The sequence below is a fragment of the Rhipicephalus sanguineus genome, chromosome 1 (assembly GCF_013339695.2).
Source record: "Rhipicephalus sanguineus isolate Rsan-2018 chromosome 1, BIME_Rsan_1.4, whole genome shotgun sequence".
Taxonomy (NCBI): Eukaryota; Metazoa; Arthropoda; class Arachnida; order Ixodida; family Ixodidae; genus Rhipicephalus; species Rhipicephalus sanguineus.
The window spans coordinates 186,478,113-186,486,419 of NC_051176.1; the positions used below are offsets into that span (position 1 = coordinate 186,478,113).

Genomic DNA, 8,307 nt, shown 5'->3' on the forward strand with positions numbered 1-8,307 from the left:
CTGCCCGATCGTCGTCGGTGACATTGGCTCGACAGCGACCCGCGCACTCGCGATTCAATCCTATGTTTGAAAACGCCGCCAACCCGAGTGACGTGGAACTTAAGGTGATGAGCAAAGCTGATGATAAACACGCGCGTGAAACTGCAGAAATAATAAGCTTTGAAAGAAACAACAAAATCAAACATGATATTCAAGGTGTCTGCGATAGCGCGCGTCTGCGTGCTCCAACACAACATGGCGGTGCTGTCGGGCGTGTTACCACCTTACATATTGTCTACACGAGTGCCCTTGATCCTAGCACTAGGCAGCTTCGCTATAATGGTGCATTGGCACTTAGCGGAATGGTTGCTGCAGTGAATACTTTCTGTAATTAGGAAGAGCTTTACTTCCTTCATTTTTCTTGCACATTGTTAGCGAAGTCACAGCGTCACCTTCTTTCATTGTGGTACCCGTACAGTTTATTATAAAGATATTTCCGTAACCTTCGCAATTCGTGGCGCTACACATCCTGACACCAATAAATTTTGTAGCAGTTGGACTCCCGATCACACCTGTAATGCCGAAGAAATCGAGCAGTACTTCAAGACCCTGGGCAGTACTCTACTTCACGGTATGTGGAAGATTATTATCGGCTCCTTTTCTTAAACAGATACATACAGCTCACTTCGGAAGCGTATCAGTACGCCAATGGGTTCCTTCGTAACTGACAGCTCCCTTGTTCAGAGATAAAAGTTCTGAAAAATAACTTGATATAACAAAACACTCAAGGAGTGCAGAGGGGGAACAGCTCAAAAACGGGACGAAGAAAAAGGACCACACAACACATTTTTTCGTCCCGTTTTTGCGCTGTGCCCCTCCACATCATGTACCAACTGGCCCCTCATAACACCCTTCTGCAATTTATTACTCAAATAGTATACTAACAAAGGTAATCATTTTTCTGCAGTTCTCTATCACGATGCATGGATCAGGTGTGATTTCTCCATTAAAAAAAGAAAGCGCATCCGAATGAAGTTAGTTGCGGAGACTTGGCCGCCGCGGTGGCACAGTGGTTACGGTGCTGGGTGCAGCGGTTGCGGTCGCGGCTTCCATCCCGGCCTCGGCGGGATCATTTTCGATTTAGCCGAAAATGCTGGAGGCCCGTGTACTCATAATTTGGCGTGCGGGAACCCCTCGTGGTGGAAATTCAGCTCTTCACAACGACGTGCCTGATGATTATATCGTAATTTTGGCACGTAAAACCCCAGCGATTACTCCTATTATTAAATGCGAAGCATTTCTCTGCGAACTTCTGCGACTTTGAGCGTATCTATCTATCTATCTATCTATCTATCTATCTATCTATCTATCTATCTATCTATCTATCTATCTATCTATCTATCTATCTATCTATCTATCTATCTATCTATCTATCTATCTATATCTATCTATCTATCTATCTGTCTATCTATCTATCTGTCTATCTATCTGTCTGTCTATCTGTCTGTCTATCTGTCTGTCTGTCTGTCTGTCTGTCTATCTATCTGTCTGTCTGTCTGTCTGTCTGTCTGTCATCTGTCTGTCTGTCTGTCTATCTGTCTGTCTGTCTATCTGTCTGTCTGTCTGTCTGTCTGTCTGTCTGTCTGTCTGTCTGTCTGTCTGTCTGTCTGTCTGTCTATCTGTCTGTCTGTCTATCTGTCTGTCTGTCTGTCTGTCTGTCTGTCTGTCTGTCTGTCTGTCTCTATCTCTGTCTGTCTCTGTCTGTCCTGTCTGTCTGTCTGCTCTGTCTATCTGTCTGTCTGTCTGTCTGTCTGTCTGTCTGTCTGTCTGTCTGTCTGTCTGTCTGTCTGTCTGTCTGTCTGTCCTGTGTCTGTCTGTCTGTCTGTCTGTCTGTCTAAGTCTGTCTGTCTCTCCTGGCCTGTCTTCCTGTTAATCGGATGTATACCAAAATTGGTGTGGCATAACATGGACCTTATTAGGAACATAAATGACAGGTCATAACATGAAAATCATGACATGCATGTCATGAACAGCTGATTTACATTTACAGGAAAGCGCACACTTTATATCCGCGCCCGTTCTCGATCTACAGTACATATATAACGTCTGCACCAATCAAATTCGTCAAGTCATAAAGAGGGTTGTTAAGGAAAGAAAAATAAATTGTGCAACAGCGGCACGTCTTGATCGCGTGTCGCACGTTATACTGACAAGTGCGAAAAAAGGAGTCACATTGATGTTTTAAGTGTTCTGGATATATGAAAGATGGCACTGCAGGAAGAAAACCCGTTTTCTTGGCAAATCCCTCGAGGTGGGTGTGGAGCCAGTGACGTAGGACATGATCATTATAATAATCATCAGGTTGGGGAGCATCTGGTTGGAACACAATCGTCTTAGTAACTTAGCACTGCTCTTGTTCGGAATAAGAAAATACACGAGTACATACTTCAAGCTACCACACAATATGCTCTTCGATGAACGAAGAAAGATGCAGACTTGGGCGAAGCTTAGGATCACACATGGTGACAAGATACAGCGGTATATCTATTACCGGGATCAGAATAACGAGGGAATAACACAGGACAGGCACTCACGGTTTGTCGAAACAGGTCAACTGAAGGTCAACTGAAGGTTTGTCGAAACAAAACGACAAAGTTTATGCAAAAAAAAAAAAAAGATTTAAGACTGCTCATGCACGCTTAGTCACGGACACGTACGATCTCCTTCAAAAATTGGGGGACCCTTAAGCTTCGCCTTTAAGAGTTGAACGCGATAGCGAAATCTGGCCCCTAGTGCGCACTTCAAAGACTAAGTGCATACTTATTAATGTGTATTGTTACACACACACACGCACGCACGCGCGCGAATTTTACAGGCTTTCGATCTAAAGCAAGAGTCGCATGGCCTCCAAGATATACGCCGCGCGCCGGCCCTCTCGGATGCCATGAAAAGTCGAGACATATTTCTCACAATGCCTCACAGATGGCAGCACATTATCTAGCGTTTGCTGCGTTGGCTTGATATGTTTTCCTCTGGATGGACATAGTTGTCCATTTTTAGAGCTGTCTGAAAGTTCGTGTGTGTATTTAGCGGCGATGGCTGCACTATCCGGCGTTTTTCGACGTAGTTTGATGGCCTCGCGAATGCGCCTAACCGTATGGGCTCGTTTTCGTCGTGACACCTGCCGAACAACATGCGTCGAGACTCCTTTCACTACATGACATTTATGTAGTGTTTTTGTCTGAAGTAGCTGCAAGCAACGTCGTGGCTTTGTACAATAAAGTAAAAAAAAAAAAACGTCGTGGCTTTGTGGTAAGACACCTGCTTGCCACGCGAACGGCCCTGGTTCGATCCTCATTGGGACGAAGGTTATCCGTTTATTTTATTAGCTACTTTCTCGATTTTTCGCTCACGGATGATTTTTCGCTCACAACCAACGGTGCCGACGCCGACAGCGGAATTTCTGCGACACGAGCTCTCTAACGCTACCGCGTTAATATAAAAGGATTCTCGAGCTCGTACCAACAATTCACGAGTAATCAAGAAACATATATTATTCATCGTGTAAACACACGTAATATTTTTCACAAGTTTTTCTGCACGAAAGTTGCCGTTTCTTTTTTTTTTTGCAATAAACCTTGAGTTCATACGAAGCGCCTGTCCTTTGTTGTTGCCTTTTTCTTTTGCCCCGTTAAAAAAATTTGCACTGTATCTCTTCGCGGACGATGTACCGGGTACTACATCTTCCAGTGGAGGTCCGCAGCTCATGTACATACATGTGATTTCATGCATGCACAGACGACACCGAGAATGGACGAGCCGCCTTCCAGCTTCCGATCTCCAGCACGAGTGTCGAGGAAGCAATGCCGAGTACGAGCGATGGAGATATTGAAGCAGCACCAGACTTCTTGGGAACCGACATGAGGTGAGGGCCATTTTAACGCGATAGCGTTCAGGAGCTGGCTTCACAGAAATTCCGGTGCTGGTATCGGCGTCGTCTTTGGTTGTGAGCGGTAAATAGGCATTCTTTCTGAGTAAAAATTCGAGGTAGATGCAAGTCAAACAAAAGGAATAACAAAAAATCTTCCGTTCGAATGGCACGGGGGATTCGAACCTGCCACCCCTTGCTCCGTGGTACTTTGGATTTAGCCGCTCGGCTACCACGTATACATCCTCTAGCATACTAACGGTGAGCTATTTATATACACCATTTAGCGTTGGTGGTACGCATATCTGAGGTTATTCAGCGGCTGGCCACAACACCCGCGAGATGCCTCAAAGGGCCCACGGCCGCGCTATTAAACGGGACGCCCCGCCGCGTGGTCGTGTCCGCGTTTTGTCGCGCCGCATGCGTGGATATTGGACCCGGAGGGCGTCTGCGCTTTGTCTTTCCTTGCGGCACCGTTTAGGTCTCCACCGAGAAACGATAAACAGGCTAGCGATTGGGAAGGCGGTACAAACACGGTCAGATTACACCAACGCATTCTACTCTTGAACGCGAAGCTCAAGGACCCTCCAAGTTTTTGAGGTTTTGAATAAGGATAGGTCAATAAAAGTGAAGATTTACAGTTTTACCAGATTTCTTAAATGTTTCCTTGGTGACAAATGAGTAACTATCAATAATTCTCCATCCATAAGGCAGTTACAGGATATCGGCAACCAAGGCGCTTTGTAAGCTGCTCAGTGAATGTTGTGCCATGTGTGTTCCTTCACTTGTTTCATGCGAAGCAGAAGGAGCAGACGCTGCTGCAGCAGTTGCAGTAGCAACGATCTTCGAGAACTCGTGCAAGTAAGGTGCTCATGGCAAAGGCGTCAGCTGTTCTGGAAGATGGCGCGAGGTGGGCACTCGGCTCTGTCGACTAAGAGGGAATTTAAAGAAATAATAAAAATAGCAGAACACGCAGCAAAGGACATAACGTTCATAGCGACACGAATTATTTTGGAAATTACCACGAGCTTTTCCGGAAATATAGTCCAGTGAACATTCGCTTTCTCAATACCATAACGAGTACGCCCTCACGCTACTGCGAGTCAGCTCGCACAATATGCGGCGAATTGAATGTCATTGGGTGAGTTCATCGTCCCAGAGTGGATATAAAATGGCTGAGAATAATCATGGTGACCGAGAGAGACTATTGATCGTAACTGCTGAAATAGTACGAGTTGGGCAAGTTGGAGCCATGCTTCGATTAATGATTGTTGGCAAGTTGGAGCCATGTTTCGATTAATGATAACACATTTGACTGTTATTCTGTGTATGACGAGTGCAATTTGAATTATACGCTCGTCTAATACGGCTCAATTGGTGCATCTTTGAACTATTTCTGTTTTAATGTTAAACAGCTTCGGCCTGCCATGCCGAAGCTGTTTTAACAGCTTCGGCATGGCAGGCCTTTTAGGTCAGGCCTTAGACTTGCACGTCTGCCGGCACACGCCACACATTCTCATCAGAATTTCTATATTTCACGTTGAAGATGGGAAAGAATACACCATTATACTACGACCACGTGTTTTCCGCTGTTCTCATTGTGTCGTTCTCGTATAAGTAATCACTAATACTATACGCATCAAGACAACAAGGAGCTTTGTAAAAATGCCGCCGCGGTGGTAGAGTGATGGCGGTGCTTCGTTACTGGTCCGCAAGACGCGGGTTACATCTCGGCCATGGCGGTCACAGTTCGACAAAGGCGAAATGCAAGATGCCCCTGCACTTACATTTAAGAGCACGTCAAAGAACCCCAGGCAGTGGAATTTCTCGAGCACTCCGCCACGGCGTGCCTAATGATATCGTGGTTTTCGTAAGTGACAGTCCGAAATTATTACTTTTGTATGCATGTGATCAAATGTTTTATTTTTGTCTCTGTGTAGACAAAACATGCCGCCCTCCTTCCCATAGGTCAGCAAACTCACTCATTAGCCGACTCACTCAGACTCAGATTGGGTCAGTCTAAGTGTCAGAGAGTCCGGGTGAGTAATGTTTTGGCGAGTTTGAGTATGAGCGAGTCAGACTGAGAAAAATTTTAGTGAGTCATGGTCCGAGTGAGCCCTACGCGTAAAATATAATTCTTGAATGAGTATGTGCGAGCTCCACTTTTATTGCCGACCTATATGTGGTCCTGTCTATTCATCTTCAGGATTACTATCAGGCTTACATTGGCTCATGTTTATACTCACGTCTACGCACACTTTTTTTAACACACTAGGGTTCATACGCCGCCTCAATATTTATTGATCAGAGGCGTAACCTAGGGCAGAGAGGGGGTGCCTTGACATCCCACCGCAAACTGTTTTATGGGAAGTTCTTGATAAATATATCTCGTGTTAGTCACGTTTTTCACGAAAATGTCTTTACTGGATTCAAACCACTGATAACTCGCATTTAAAGGAACGATATCAAAATGCGCCACGTAGAGCGCCGATTATGTGAGATATTGGCCTTAAAGAGCTGGCACCATGATCGAAAAACCTCATTGCACGCTAACGCACTCATGAGTCTACTCACTCAGACTCAGATCGAGTTTTGCGTCTTAGTCTGAGTGAGCCCTCTTGAGTAATATGTTGGTGAGTCTGAGTACGAGTGAGCCCTAAGAGATAAGAGTTCTTGAGTGAGTCTGAGTGAGTTGCATTTTTTTTTTTGCCGAGCTATGCTCCTTCCTTAAAATGAATGAATACACCCTATTATATTTCTTGTCCGATTACACGCAGGAATGCTGCTACTGACTCCCCGGAAAGCGAACACTGCAAAGATATCAACAATGGGCACGGCGACGTCGACCGCGGCGACAATGCATCAGGGGAAAGGGCCCACAAATGCGAAATGTGTGAAAAATCGTTTAAATACAAACATAATCTCGTGGCGCATCACCCCACGCATACCGGCGTCAAGCCATTTCGTTGTGGCATATGTAGTAAATTGTTTGCACGGAGTTCTTCTCTCAGTAAACATCGGCACACGCATACAGGCAAGAAGCCCTTTCTATGCGACATATGTGGTATGTCGTTTCCACGGAAGGATAATTTCACCTCACATTCTCTTACACATGAAGACGAGAGGCCCTTCGAGTGCACGAAGTGCACTAAATCCTTCAAGTATCTCAGATGCCTTCGTTGGCATGAACGTCAACATACGTGAGAGGAGCGGTATAAATAATAACTATATATGTGGTCATTCTTTGGCTATACTGCTATCTCTTAGTCTTTCTCAAATTGAGGAAGACTAAGAATTAGAGAAAAAAACCCAAATCAATTACTCCAATGTATCAAGAACCAACAGCACTGTTATAGTGCATGTATCCTTTCACTAATAGGATTTGTAAGAACTCGTTCGAGTAAAAAAAAACAATACGTAACCGCCTTCTCGGCTTGAATGAAGGGCGATTTCAGTGCCGCGCTGCGGTGTGCCTTTCAGAAGAAATTCTTGACCATTGAATAACATCAGTGCTAATTTTTGTGTTATGTGTGCGGCAATTTAAAAAAAATTGTTTTAATTCACCTCATACCTTGTGACATGTACACGTGGGCGTTCGTAGCAGTGAAATATGTGTGCATAGATCAATCGTGTAAGCCAACTTTTACTTCGAGACTTTAGCGAGAAGCAGTGCAGAACGAGCAATTGTACTCGCGCTCTTTCTTAAATCAAAAAGTTTATTCAAACGACGCTTGTGAGAACTACTTTTTTATCGTGATAAACAGCTCAGCAAAATGCGCGTGGTAAACAATCTTGACTTCCAATTGTGAATTACCGGAAACAACCTCATCGTCTCATGAGTATGGAATGGTGCAATTCTGGAGATCATTCCCACTGTTTGCTGGTCTGATTGCTGTGTGAATGTTGTTGTGCCAAAGATGCTTCTGGATCAGCCCAAATTGACATCATTTGTGTGTTTTGCGAAACGAGAGTTGAAATCTTCCTGCAGGAACCTCTCTGAACAATTATTACGAATTTCTGCTATGAAATTTGGTTTAATCTAGTCATGTCAGCTATAATTATCGAGATACAAGTGCTGCAAACATGATCATCTTATTGTTAATTTGAAGTTTTTTGTTCCTCTGCCGAAAATATTTCTCCTGAGAGCTGAGGCTAACATCACAAGGTGTTTCAGAGTGCGACAAACTTAAACTGTAAACGTTTCATATCTTCGTGTGACCTTGGAAAGACATTATGTAAGTTTTCAGGGGCAGTTCTTATTTTCATGACAGTAGTCTGTTCTGACACGGTCATTTGTACGTAGAACTGCTAAGTCATTTTACCCTAACGTGACAAATGCATTTGTGCAAGCGAAGAATAAAATGAAAAGACATTCTGATGGTATAGTTATGGTAGTGATT

At 44.4% G+C, this 8,307-nt stretch overlaps 1 long non-coding RNA gene across 1 annotated transcript; it reads left to right on the top strand.

The window, feature by feature from the left end:
* Positions 1 to 504: 504 nt before the first annotated feature.
* LOC119387432 (uncharacterized) lies at positions 505 to 7,696 on the top strand. Its single transcript, XR_007414997.1, has 3 exons — positions 505 to 610; positions 3,778 to 3,904; positions 6,685 to 7,696. It is a non-coding gene; the product is annotated as an uncharacterized LOC119387432 (long non-coding RNA).
* The last annotated feature ends 611 nt before the right edge of the window (positions 7,697 to 8,307 follow it).